Source organism: Rousettus aegyptiacus, unplaced genomic scaffold, assembly GCF_014176215.1.
Source record: "Rousettus aegyptiacus isolate mRouAeg1 unplaced genomic scaffold, mRouAeg1.p scaffold_m13_p_1, whole genome shotgun sequence".
NCBI classification, from domain to species: Eukaryota; Metazoa; Chordata; class Mammalia; order Chiroptera; family Pteropodidae; genus Rousettus; species Rousettus aegyptiacus.
In genome coordinates, this window is record NW_023416284.1 from 63357306 (window position 1) to 63372766 (window position 15461).

The 15461-nt window shown below is 35.0% G+C and overlaps 1 non-coding gene across 1 annotated transcript; it reads left to right on the top strand.

The window, feature by feature from the left end:
* Nucleotides 1-3962: 3962 nt before the first annotated feature.
* LOC118606624 lies at nucleotides 3963-4081 on the top strand. Its single transcript, XR_004952556.1, has one exon. It is a non-coding gene; the product is annotated as a 5S ribosomal RNA (ribosomal RNA).
* The last annotated feature ends 11380 nt before the right edge of the window (nucleotides 4082-15461 follow it).

The following is a 15461-nucleotide window of genomic DNA, read 5'->3' on the forward strand; positions in this document are numbered from 1 at the left end:
CTGTACATAATTCTCTTTCAATGGGATTCTGTGTCCCATTGCAAAGGCATGAAAAAAGGAGACACTGAGTTTGATTGCTCAATATTCATCTACATTTTCCTCTCTATGGGCACAATATGCTTGGCTTAATTAACTTTTCTCAAAGGTGAAGCAGTGCGCACCATCTGCTGTGAGACAATCACATTTGTATGCCTCTCAGAATAATCCCTTTACTACTGAAAACAGCTATCATATAGTAGCCAAAACCAAAACTTTCAAACATTTTTGGCCTGGGAGAGAAAGACCAAATCCATTCTGGTCCAGAAGCGCAGTGCTGGGAGACAGACATCGAGCAGAGGCAAAGGTTGTTTTTGTTGCGGCCCAACTCCTTGCTCGAGAATGATTTTGAATTTGTCTTGTCTTCCCTGAGCCACCAAATTAAAAATTCTACATGCTTCATTGAAAGCCCAGCTCAAGAACAACTGCACAGCGGGAGCATCCTCCTTTTCTCCTACCTCTTAATTTCAAACCAACAGAAGAATAGGAAAGTGCACCATGAAAAGAATCATCAAGTCACTCAAAATCCCAATGCAAAATATTGAGGCAAAGTTTAGCCATTTAATTTTTTAATCAAGCCTCAAGGACCACACAGTGTTATCAAGGGCCTGCTGAACTTGCTCGAAAGCTGGGTCATTATTTGATCTTTGTGGCTGGTAATCTGATTATCTCATTGTGGAGGTAAACTTCAGACCCAATCTTGTTAGCAGCTGGCGAAGCTGGATTACTACAGCTACTGAACTGGAAAATGAACTGAGCAGTCCAGCTTTGGCCTTGCTCTCTTTGAGCCCACAGTTGGCTACTTCAGGGTATATACTTTTGTGTCTGAATCAGCACTTTATTCTAGAATCTCACACTGCCGTGTAAACATATTCTCTAATGATAATATCGAGCCAGGACTCTAATACGCAAGCACATGCTCACAAACACACACTTATAGTCTAGTGCATACTCACACACACACACAAACCAGCACCAAAGAATCCAATACAGGTAAAGCTCTGTTCAGAAAAGTATATGGTCCAAGATATTTAATGAAGGAAATTAATGAGCAGCATTCTTTGCTTTGAGATTCACACTCAACAGAGTTGCTAAAATATGCAAATACTCACAAGAGTTGTGTGGTCCCTGCTTAAGACACTCACAGTTTTGCTTGTGGTCTCACTGAGGCATTGACTGCTTTTACAGTGAATGCCCAGCCCCGTCAAAGCCCAGAAAGTCTTGAAACATAGCTTGAAAGAGTTCAAAGGAACTAAAAGACAAAAAAGGACTAAGCTGGGATTTTTATGTACACTGAAAAGAAGAATAAAATATAAGTTCCTTAATGCAGGCTGTTATGGCAATGTTACCCATATCAAAGCATTATGGTTCTACGGAAGAGGGCTGAAAATTTTCTTGCACACCATATGCAAAAGAGAAATAGGAACAATTTAGGCCGGCGGTGATTTTGTGACATGAAACATTGAATGCTCTTTTTTGACACACTATTGAGTGAACAAGGAATTCAAAGAGTTTGAACTCGGACAAGTTTTCTGCCTCAATAAGCCATAATCAGCCCCAAAGAACTGAGTACTCCTCAGAGTAGTCGTCTGCTCTCAAGGCTGCCCATGGTGGGTTTTGCTGGCTATTATAACGTGCATCAAAGCAAGGGCTCTTATGTTGGCTTTCCTCTTATCAATTCCGCTAAAACCTCAAGTCTTTGGTGCACTTTCTGAAACCAGAAAGCCGATCAGTGGCGTTCGCAAATATCAACATCTCCTTCAATCATCACAGAATCGACGTTAGTACATGGAGCAAATTAGACAGAAAGGCAATAAAAAAGAAGGCATCTTTGCTGGGTGTGTGACATTATTTAATCACACATACGATGGTCCTTGATTTATTTCCAAAGTCTAGTGACTGAGGCAGTCTTGCTCTATGATTCAAGCAGAAGGAACAAAGTAAGTTTTACAAGAGATTGCCTGCTTGAAAAGGATAACTTTTTTTTTTTTTGGCTTGGAAAAAGGTAGCCAAATTTAAAATGCATGTTTGCATTTTAATTTGCTTTAATTATTTTCAGGAAGTTTAATTCCTTTTTATAGTTTTCTCTTCCAACATGGAAATTTTAAGTTTAACCAGAAAGTGTGCAGAAACTCTTCATATTGATATTAACCACAAAAATCTGCTATTAGTGTATTATGTTTGTTTTTCAGCATCTAACAAATTCAAGTAGCATGGCACAAAGCATGGGAATATAACATCAATTATCAGCACTTTTTTGGTAATCTTTTAACACAAAAATATATTTTTCAACGTGTTAAATGATATTTGAGTTTACTACTACTAAAGTATTATATTCACAACATAATAAATCATGCTGATGAAACTATTGGCAAAATAATATCTGATCTATAGCTATACAAATTTGCCATGCTGTTTTATGCAATCAATTGTACCTATGTTTAAAAGTAGTAATCAATTTCCAGAATAATAAAAGATGTTATTTTTTAGCCCCTAAGGGACTGTGGCTAGAGGATCTGTTTTAGCAGTGCAACCCAACAAATTTTAAGCAGGGGAAATGGAAGGGGAAAATAATAACAATTTTCAATGAGGATTTCAGCCAAAGGTATAAATGCCCAAATGAAACCTGGAACTCATATTTGCTATAGTAAGTTCTCTGTACACATTGCTAAGAAAAGTGACATTCTTCTCACCTTCAAACAAAAAACATACCTTTTCTGTTCAGGTTATTCAGCAAGTCTCAAGATTACAGAATATGGTTTTCCAAGAATGATGGGGGAGGATTAATTCTTATGTCTATATTTAGATCTGAATTTGCAAGAAACACCTTTTAATTAAGCCTGACATTTGACACAATCAAGTTTGAAGTTACCTGCACACCTTCACACCTATGAAAATTGTTGTAAATTCTCAGTGCAACTTAACATACAGCATCGTACATGCACAGCAGTCTACCTGTGATAGACACATCCTTGAGAAAAGAATTTGTTTTTAAAGTACATGGATATGGTTTATTTTCCTAATTGTCTTTCTTTTACCTGTGTACAAGATGTTCTAAATTTTCATTGTTAGCATATAGGTACATTATAAATTTTCCTATATACTTTTGACTGTAACGTGCAGAGACTTTGTCACCAAATGTTACAAAAAAAATATCTGCAAACTATTAGAGATAAAAATAAAAGGTGACAAGACATACTTAATGGGGAATGTTAGATATCATCAAAATGTGATGCTCCACTTATAAAACATTTTTAATATGTAATTTAATATTATAAATTTAAGATAATTTAATGCGAAGATTGCTTTTCTATTTATTATCAATATCTTAATACTAGAACATGCATTTAAAAATAAAGAAATATATAGAGAAAACTAAGAATATAGCTTCCATTTGTTAAGCTCTGGTAACATAATTTAAGGTTCCAAAGATATAGTATATAAGAACAAGTCTATCAAAACTTTATATTATAAAATAGATGGGCAAAGCAATTATGACTGAAGAGTAGAAAATGGATAAAGCTGATTTTTTTTTAATTTGAGGAAACATGACTTAATATTTTTAAATCAATATAATGTTTCACCTTCATTTATTTTCCTGTGTACAAAGTAAAATAAATTTAATTAATAGAATTTAACCCAAACAAGTGTTGCTCTTCAAGTACTCACCTTAGAAGGTCACCTTCATTCCAGCAGTGCTGTCATTGCTCAGTGAATATTCTAGAACTACTTTTTTGAGAAATGCTTTAGAGTTGGTTTACTAACATCCAAGAAAAGTGATATTACTACTGCTAAATAGTCAAGAAATCAAATCTTTTATTTTAAAGAGCTAGAATTTCTGTTACCTACTTTGAATACCTTTCTAAATTATTCATGAATGTGGTTCCATAGTGTAGCTTCGTGCCTCAGTGGAGCCATGGTCCATGGTCTATAGCCATGCCACCCTGAACGTGCTCGATCTTGTCTGATCTTGGAAGTTAAGCAGGGTTGGGCCTGGCTAGTACTTGGATGGGAGACCACCTAGGAAGACCAGGTGCTGTAGGCATAAATAATAATAAATAATAATTTTTTTAAATCCACCAAATTTGGCCCAGAATGACTCAGCTGTTTCCAAAAAATTAAATCCTCTCATAGAAAATGATGGTGCATCACATTTTCACAGTAATGTTCCACGGTTTCTGACAGTAATTCCCTAATGAGAATGATGAAATTCTTTGAGTGATGGTAATTGACTTCATTGGAATAAGTACATAACCATGAAGATGCCAGCTTTGACAAAGGTCACATTTCCATCTGATCACCCTTAACAAGAATACATGGGTATTTAGGAAGCCAATGTTTTTTAAAGCACTTAGCACCATAATCACTCAGAAAATTGTTGCTATTATCATTATATATATAATAAAAGATAGCTTTAGCAATGGTGACTATAATCTCTCTATTGGATTACACAGGACAAATAGCAATAAACAGACCTCAACACACTCTCCATATAATACACTCTCCATATATGAATACAGTTTCTGGGTGCTTTTGTTACAATTATTTAAATAAAGGAATTGACTCTTTTCTTTGGCTACTGACAACCCTCCTACCCATTCACTGGTGAGTCTGGTGATTGTAGTTGCCATTCCCCATAACTCTATCATATCGTTTAAAGCTTTCTTTCAGTAAATATATCTTGTGTTTCTTTGACAGCCCTAGCTTGCATTCTTTAAATTCTGTTTACTATGTAGCTTGAGGTGCTTATTTGGAAACCACGCTACCATGTAAAATTTCATTGCTTTTTATGAAAGCCATTGCAAAACCAATACAAGGGATAATGTCAAGCAAAATGCGATTCAGATAAGTTAGTGAGTAGACATTACGGTGCTCCACACAAGTCCCCACTTCAGGCCTGATTTACCCATCCCCCAACTACTGGGGCAGGGACTAAATACTGTGGTAAGGACCCCAGGAAACAATGTTCACACTGCTAGGATAACTTCTGGAAGTTTAGAAAATCAATGGCGCATATTAAGTAAGAAATTACAGGATTGTTATAATACTGGAAAAAGGGATTTAAAATATCATAGAAAGAGGTATGCTAGAATGGATATACTACTTAAATCCAGAAAACCAATAGCCAACTATATTCATGAAAGAGCCCAGAGTACATGTCAATTACCAGTCAATGATATGGAATGCGCCAGAGAAAGAGGCATCGGCATCATCAAAAAGTTCAGTGGTATATAATGTAGGTTAGGGTTGATGGCAGGAAATGCTGTCATAGAACATGGATTCTGGAATCCCAAAATAAAAGAGGTCAAGTGATGGCACTTAACCACCAAAAGCAAAGTGAGCCCAATTACTGTGATGAATGGCAAGCTTGGAGTGGCAATCAGGGCACCTCAAACCCCAGAGACACATGAAAATGGTTATTGGAAAATAGGGTTCACAGGGACAACAAGATGGGACAGCAACAAGAGTACTGCTTAATTTATGCAATTTTTTAAAAATCAAGAATAGATGACCAGGAAACTAGTTAAATTACAATTTCTTACCTAGACCTGAGCCCGTTCTCAAATCCAGAACCTGTTGACTGAAGCAGAGGCCAGATCCCCATGAGGACAGACCCTGCAATACTGCATCAAACGTAGTTGGTAGTAATTCTCCTAGTCTTTCCCTAAATATATGTATAGCTATCTACTTGGGTAACTATGCATTGGAGAAAGGGGAATGCTCAGACCTTTTGAGGACTGTTGAACACAGGGTCTGAAATAGCATTGACATCCAGGGACCCAAAGCACCATCACAGCTTCCCTTTTAGAGCAGGAACATAAGGCGTCAAGGTAATAAATTGGGTCCACTCAATCCACTAGATACTTTGACCCAATTGGTAATCGCTTCATGGTCCCTGAATGTATAATTGAACCAAACATACCTTGTAGTTGGCAGAACCCTCATTTTGGTTTTTTGACTGTGGAGTAAGGGTTGAAAGCCATTGCAAAAGCCTCAGAAACTGCCTTCTACTCCCAGCCAAGACAAGAATCCAAAATATCATATCTTAGAGAGAATAGCATCTGGCCCCTACAAAAACCTCATGAAATGTGGTGGATGAGAGTAAAGTTCTGCAAACATAACCAAGCAGTAGCCACAAAGATGTGATATCTTTGCTAGTGTAGATAAACAGCCTCAGGCTCTTGGTATGAGGTCATTGATCTGGGGAATGTATTCTTTTCCATTCCTAGAAAAGGAAGATCAGAAGAAGTTCACATTCACATGGGACTAACAACGATATACATTTACAGTCTTGCCCTAGGGCTAGCTTAACTCTCCCTTCCCATGTAATAATATAGTCCAAAGGGACCTGGATTGTCTAGACCAGTAGTTCTCAACCACAGGAAATTTTGCTCCAAACAGAACATTTGGTAATGTCTGAAGATGTTTTTGCTTGTTACCACTGAGGCAGGTAGAGAATAGGACTACTGGCCTCATGTATGTAGAGGCTAGAGATACTGCTAAATATCCTTAAATGAACAGGACATCCCTCCCACAAAACAGCATAGACCCCAAGGAGTTTGGAGCAAAGATATGCCATCTGCAGCAGAAAACTACAAACATTTAAAAAGCAACTCCTATCATGTTCAGGCTTCTGATAGGAACATCAAGCGACCATGCAGTCGTTTCCCATCATTAGCTGGTTTATGTCAGATCCACAAAGTTTTTAGGCTGAGAAGGCACAGCAACAATCCAAAGTAAGTTAGAAGTCATACATCCAAGATTGGGCATAAGCAGGGCCAGAGGACACGGTAAGCTGCACGTAAATAAGCTTTAGCCTCCCTGCTGCCCACCATCGTTGCACTGACATTTTTTAATACTTTTAACTATGACTAGGAGTAGAAGGGTCCTCTTATGGCAGTAGATGAAGAGGGAAAATGTCAGGTTTTGTTCACAGATGAGTTAATTCAGTATGTGGGTGATAGCCAAAAATTGACTTCTGCACTACAATTCCACTCAAGAGTGATCATGAAAGAGAGCAGTGGGGTAAAATCCTTCCAATGGACAAAGCTCCGGGCAGTGTATTTTTTCACCCACTTCATGTGAAAAGAGTAGCAGCCCAAGATAAGAACGTACATAGACCCATGGGCAGTAGAGAATGGCCTGGCTGGTTTTTCAGAGGCCTGGAAAGAGGAAATGGATAGGAAAATTGGTAACAAGAAAGACTAAAAAAAAGGCATATGGATGGATACATGCGAGTAGGCATAAAGTATAGTAATCTTTGTATTACATGTTAACTGTCACCAGGGAGTATTTATCACAGGAAAGATGCTAAATAACCAAAGAGACAGTATAACTTAGCCATTTTATGTCATCCGACTTCTCTGTCATTTCCCATAGCAGCATTTGCACAGCCCATTAATAAAGTAAACATGGCAGCAAGGATGGGGGATATGCATGTGTCCAATAGCATGGGCTTCCACTTACCAAAGATAATCTAGTTACTGCCACCACTGAACGTTCAACCTAGTAGCAACTGAGATCAATGCTAATCTTCCAATATGGTTCTATCCTTCAATCCTTCTAAACCAAATATCCCTTTGTGGCAAGATGATTAGCTTAGGAGCCTTCTATCCTTGAAAGGATAGAGATTTATCTTATGTGGGATCAACCTGTAATCAGTACATGGGGTTAACTGTCCTGATCTCACTAGCTAAGCCAGCACTACTACCCAAAGAATTAAGGAGTGCTTGATTTACTAACATAAGAACCCACAAAACACTGCTTTAAACCAAGGGATCTACTCTACAGCAAAGTTGTATAAAGCACTGTAGATAGATCCACTGGACCTATCATATACCACAGTATCCAGAAGCACTGGTCTTATAGAGCAATGGAATGGTCTTTTTGAGATGCAACTGAAGGGGTTCCACTTCCACTCAAGATGTAGTAAGCTGAAAGTAGCATCACTCCTAACAGAACAAAAAGAAAAATCTATCTAGAGTACAAGATTATGACTTTTCTTGAATTTATCATAGAGTTAAAATCATAGGGCAACCAAGTAGCTTAAAAATGTAAGGATAGACAAGCCTTTCTAAAGAAACAAAAACACAAATTCTGGCTCACTTATGGCAAAGCAAAAGAGGACAGCCTCAAGGTACCATACAAGAATGGAAGAATTCGACTAAAATTTTAAACAAATTGTTAGACTAAGTATACATTGGTATGAATATGTAGAATTGAATCCCTGATCACGCAGAAAGAGAGAGCTTACAAAGTTTTGTGTTGTATGCATAAAACAGATTAAAGGCAGAGCAGAAGACCAGAGAAAGCTTCCTTCGATGGTGCAGGCTAGGAGGATAGGAACAGCTGCAACTGCAAAAAGGGAACAGAGCCCTGTCCTAATCCTGCTTATCTCCATGAGAAAATATTTAAGCTGCTGAGGTAAGGGCAGCAAACCTGGGTACCCCTAAAGCACATGTGCAAACCCACTATGGCTGAGGGAAGGGTAATAAGTTGTCTTGCACTCAGACATTTAGAGATCTTCTATCACTGGAGAAAGGCAAGAAACTCTTCTGCGCAAGATCTGACACAGATCTGACACAAAGTAGAGTTTGGCTGCAATGATGAAAATGGACACTATCACAGAGGAAGTCCTACCTTTACCCCAGGGATACAGACACTACCTAAGACTAAGGCCAAATAAGGACACTACCGAAACCTCCCACTCCCACCACCAGGCTAGCAAAGCCCCAAATAACAAGCAAAAATATAAACAATTTATCACCCCTAGGGAAGGGAACACAGAGCGAAGCCACCTATGAGGCACAGCTACACAAGAAAAGCTTATATAAACATGAATATTGACAAAAACCTTATAGTAACTCGGATCTCAACCTAAATACAAAGTAACCCTAGAAGAATATGAAGCCTCTGATACACTAAATATAATCATAGTAATGACCAAATGTAAACCCAGCTCAGCTCCTGATTATATTGACTCAACTTCCCCCACCACACGCACACACCGATAACCTAGCATTAAAAGAGGTGTGACACTTTCCAGGCATAAGTACTAATTCTACTCATGATGTCTGACATTCAATCAAAACTTACAAAACACATTAAAAGCCAATGGGGGAAATAAACTGTTAAGAAACTAAGAAAACAAAAAATTCAGACCGAGATGTGAGAATATCAGACTATGATTAATATGGAAAATCTTTAATGGAAAAGGTTAACATGCATACAGCAACTTTCAGCAAAGAGTTGGAAAGTATAAGAAAGGGAAAAATAGAAATATAAAAACATGTATTAGAGATGACTCATGCCTCCCACAGGCTCATTAGTAGAATCAACACAGCCAAGGAAAGAATCAGTGAACTTGAGGATAGGTTAATAGAAATTGTCCAAATATCGTGAGCAAAAACAATAAATAAAGTAGAAAAGAGCTTCCAAGAGTTATGGGACAATATCAAATGATCTAACATACCAGAAAAAAAAAAGGGATAGAAAAAATCAAATGATCTAACATACCAGAAAAAAAAAATCAAATGATCTAACATACCAGGAAAAAAAGGGATAGAAAAATTTAAAAAATATTTTAAAAGATGATGGCCAAAAATTTTCCTAAAATAATGAAAGATAGTAAACCACAGATCAAAGAAAATCAGAAAACCCCAAAAAGAATGAACTCTCAAAACAAGACACACAAAAAACAAACTGCTCCCTCACACATACACATACAAACTGACACACATATCTAAGCACATCATGTTCAAACTGCTGGAAATCAGATAAAGAGAAAATTTGAAAGGCAAGAGAAAGCTGGGGGGGGGGGGGAAGACATATACTGAGGAAAAAAAGACAAAAATTATAGAAGACTGTTGGTCATAAACAATACAATCCAGAAGACAATAGAGTGACATCTTTAAAATGCTGAAAAGGAAAGAAAAAATAACCTTTATCCTCAGAATCCTACACCCAATGAAAATAATTTTCTAACATAAGCTGAAAGAATTCATTACCAGCAGACCTATACCACCAGAAATGTTTTTAGGAGTTCTTTAGTAGTAAAAAATATATTAGAAATAAACAAATCTACACGATGAAATTATATCTCCAGAAATTATAAAAATAAAAGTAAAAGATATTTTTTCTCATTTTAATAGCTTTGAAAGATAATTGACTGTCTAAATAAAAAATACTAGTCATTAACTGAGAGTTTATAGTGTAGTATATTGAAAAGTAAAATATAGGTCAATGACAGCATAGAATATTGGAAAGAAAGATGAACAGATTAGTAGTATGCTGTTATAGGTTCTTATGTAGTATGTGAAGTAGTATAAAATTATTTGAAGGTAGACTGATTATTTGAATATGTATACTGGAAATACTAGAACAACAACAAAGAAAATCTTTAAAACAAATGTAAGTAATAAGCTAAATAGTGGCAATAGAGTAAAATTTTTAAAAATAATCTAAAAACAGAAAAGATGAGCAAAGAATAATTGAATAAATAAAAAAATTAGTGGAATCATAAATATAATTCCAACTATATGAATTATTACATTAAATGTAAATGATATAAATAAAGCATTTAAAAAACAGATATTATCAAATAGGGTAAAAAAAAAAAAAGACCCAACTCTACATTGTATTTAAGTAACTAACTTAAAATCTAAAGATGCAAATAGGTTAAAAGTAAAAGATATAACTATATATATCTTGCAAAATAAAAATCAGAAGAAGACTAGGGTGGCTATACTAAGACCAGACAAAGCAGAGTGCAAAAAAAGAATATTTTAAGAGAAAAAACAGGGATACTACATAAAAATTATAAAAGGATACAGTAAGACAAAATGATTCTAAATCTTTATATACCTAACAGCAGAGCTTTAAAATATATAAAGCAAAAACTGAAAAAGCCTAAAAGACAAATAGACACAGCTACCATTATAGGTGGTGACTTCAATGTTACTGACTTTGCTAGTAATTAATAGAAAAAAAAAACAGAAGCTCAGTAAGGATACAGCAGACCTGAACAATACTATTAACCAACTTGACATAATTAACACCCAACACTAGCAGAATATACGTTCTTTTAAGTGCACACAGATCAATTACCAAAAGTTATTCCAGGCTAATTAAGGCTCAAAAAATTTAAAATAATGAAACAATATGAAGTATGTTCTCTGGCAATAACAGAATTAAACTAGAAATTAAAACCAGAAATATATCTGTAGAATACCTTCAAATATTCAGAAATTAAACCATACACTTTTAAATAACCCATTGATCAAAGAGAAAGTCAGAAGAATAATTAGAAAATATTTTTATGTTCAACATCACTAATCATGAGGGAAATGCAAATCAAAATCACCAGTCAGAATGGCTATTAACAAAAAGTCAACAAATAACATGTGTCGGTAAAGATGGGGAGAAAAAGGAACCCTTGTGCACTGTTGGAAAGGCTGCAAACTGGTGCAGCTCCTATGGAAAACATTATGGCAATTCTTTGAAAAATTAAAGATGATATGCCTTATGACCCAGCAATTTCACTTCTGGGTATTTATCCAAAGAAAACAGAAACACTAATTTGAAAATATATATGCACACTTATGTTCATTGCAGCATTATTTACAATAGCCAAGATACAGAAGCCATCTAGGTATCCATCAATAGATGAATGGATAAAGATGTGAGATATATGTGTACACACACACACACACACACACACACACACAATGGAATATTACACAGCAATAAAATAGAATAATACCCTGCCATTTTTAAAAACACAGATGGACCTAAAGGGTAATATGTTAAGTGAAATAAGTCAGATAGAGAAAGAAAAATACCATATGGTTTCACTTATATGTGGAATCTAAAAAAACAAACAAAACAAAACAAAACAAAAATATACTCATAGAAACAGAAACAGAAGAGGTGGTTACTAGAAGGGAGGGGGTGGGGGATAGGTGAAAAAGGGAAGGGGGATAAAATCTATAATATTGAGATAAGTTTACACAGTGATAGATGATTACTAGAATTAGTGGGGTTATCACATTGTAAGGTATAAAAATGTCGAATTACTATATTGTACATCTGAAACTAATATAACTGATATAAGACTGAATACCAACTATGCTTAAATTTTTTTTAAAGTTTTAAAAAAGAAAATTTTTTGAATAGCTACCATCAATAAATCAGAAAAACAAGTATTGATGAGGACAGGAGAAAAGGGAACCCTTGTGCCCCATTGCAAATTGGTATAGCCACTATGGAAAACAGTTTGTGGTTTCCTCTAAAAATTACAAATAGAACTACTGTGTGACCCAGCAATTTCATTATCAGGTATTTACCCATAGAAAACAAAAACACTAATTGGAAAAGATCTATGCACCTCTATGTTCACTGCAGCGCTATTTACAATAGCCAAGATATGGAAGCAATCTAAGAGCCCATCAATAGATGATTGAATAAAGAAGTTGTGGTATGTATATATAATGGAATATTACTCAACCATAAAAAAAAAATCTTATCAATTGTGATGACCTGTATGGCCCTAGAGGATATTCTGCTATATCAAATAAGTCAGACAGAGAAAGACAGATACCATATAATCTCACTTATGATGAAATCTAAAGAACAAAATAAACAAATAAAATTTAAAAAGACTCATAGATACAAAGAACAAACTGGTGATTGCCAGATAGGAGGGGGTTTGGGGTGCTGGGTGAAAAAGGTGAAAGTATAATGAAGTACAAATTGGTAGTTACAAAATAGTCATGTAGATATGAAGTACAGCATAGGGAATATAGTCAATATTATTATAATAACTACGTATAATGCTGGGTGAGTATTAGAATAATTGGGAGGATCACTTCAGAAATTACATAAATGTCTGACCACTGTGCTGTCCACTTAAAACTAATGTCAAATAATACGGAATGTCAACTCTAATTGAAAAGTAAGAATTAAAAATAAAATAAAATAAAATGTCTACTTTGGGTTATATTTGACAAAATAGATGAAATGGACAAATTTCTTAAAAGACACAAACTCAAAGCTTACTGAAGAAGAAACAGATCATTTGAATTTTTCTATTCTACTAAAGAAAATGAATTTGTAGTTAAAACTTCATACAAAGAAAATTACAGGCACAGGTGGCTTTATCAGCAAAGTCTCTCAAACTTTTAAAGAACAAACAAAATATACAAAAAATGTCAATTCTATACAAACTTTTTCAAAAGAGAAGAGAAATGAGTACTTTCTGGCTCATTTTATAAGCCAGGACATTACCCTGATATCCAAACCAGACAAAGACCTACAACAAATCATTATCTTTGGTGAACATAAATATAAAAGTCCTCACAAAATATTAGCAAATCAAACCCAATACTATGTTTATAAAATTAGTATGGCATGACCAAATAAAGTTTATTCCAGGAATGTAAGGTTAACATTTGAAAAATCAAAAAATGTAATTCACCATATCAAAAGACTAAAGAAGTAACTGTTATAATCTCAATAGATGCAAAAAAAATTGATAAAATTCAATATTCATTCACCATAAAATCTCTCAGCAATCTAGAAATAGAAGAGAAATTCATCACCCTTATAAAGAGGATCTACAGAATATCTATAGCTAACATTATATATAATGGTTGACAACTAAATGGTTTGCCCTAAAATCGGAAATGAGGCAGGGATATCTGCTCTCACCATTTCTGTGTAACACAGAAATGAAGGTCATAGCCAGTGAGAGGAAGCAAGAAAAAGAAATAAAAGCCATATCTATTAGAGGGGAAGAAGTGAAAACACACTGCCTTTTTCTGCAGATAATATGATTGTTTATCTGAGGAGAAAATTTTTTAAAAAATTCTAAAGCTAGTATGACTAATAGGTCAGTTTAGCAAGATCACAGGACAAAATATACCAGCAATGCACAATTAGAAACTGAATTTTTAAAAAATACCATTTACAACATTACCAAAAACATGAAATATCTAGGTATAAATCTAACAAAATATATATAAGATTTGCATTTATGCTGAAAACTACAAAACGCTGATGAAAGAAATCAAAGAAACCCTAAATAAATACATATACATATTTAATGATTAGAAGATTAAACATTCTTAATGCATTGATTCCTACCAAATAGATTTATAGATTCAATACAATTCAAACCAAAATCCCAGCAGGATCCTTTGTAGGAATCTACAACCTGATTCTAAAATATATATGAAGAATCAAAGGAACAGGATAGAGATCTATAGGCTCAGCCCTCTTCCCCCAACTCTGAAGGACCATCTGGTTTTGCAGCTCCCTGTAAGGTGAGGTAAGACAGTTGCAACTACTTTGTAAGGCAGCTTCTCCTGCCCAGTCCTGCCTTCTTCACTTCCTTATAGGGGCGTCTAATAAGACCAAACCTCTGTGGACCTTCTGTACACATGTCTTCACCTCAGAGTCAGTTTCCAGGGAATCCAGTTTAATGCAGTAAGTTTGAATGAATTTTATACATAAAAATGTAGAATACTTAAGAGGTGATTCAATTTTTAAAAATAAGACCAACACGACACACAAAATGTTTAGAAATATTTATCATCTATGAGTTTAGCTCTAATTCCTCAAGAGGCCTATAAAAAAGTATGTATACACATCACAATTACATTTATATAATGTTCTTGAAATGGTTAAAATTATAGAAATAAAGAACAGATAAGTGATTGCCAGGGATTAAAGAGAGGATAGGAGCAGGAGGGAAGTAGATATGGCTATAAACTGTCTCCATAAGGGGTCTTCGTGGTGATGGAGATGTCTGCCATCTTGACTATATCAATATCAACATCCTGGCTGTGATTATTGTACTAGTTTTGCAAAATATTATCATTGGGGAAAACTGGGTAAAAGAAATATGAGATCTTTCGGTATTATTTTGTATAATTATTTGGGAACCTACAATTATCTCAAAAAAAAGTTTAATTAAAAAGTGAAAAAATGTACGAGATAGAATAAAAGATAACATGAAAATCGAACCTTTGATAAATTATAGTTTACTAGTTTCATTAGGAAGCTTATGAAATTTTCCATCAATCACACATGTAGATATACTCTGAAGCCAAATTTTAGGATGGCTTTATGAATCTCTGAAAAGTAAGAATAACTATCTGAAGTCATTTAATGTACACATTTTGAATTTTCTAGGCTGCCTAAAAAAAATCTGTAACCAATATCTACCCTATAAATGTTAATGGTAAAAAAAAAGTTTCTGAAATTGATGCCTATTTCTCAAAAGACTTCTAAATCAACAGACATGGAATTAAATTGACACTCACAAGATCCAAGATCAATCCTTAGACTTCTGAGAGTAAGCACAGCATAATTTTAAAGGATGGTTAGCAAGGGTGGGGGAGAGAAGAAACAGAGAACAGAGAAAG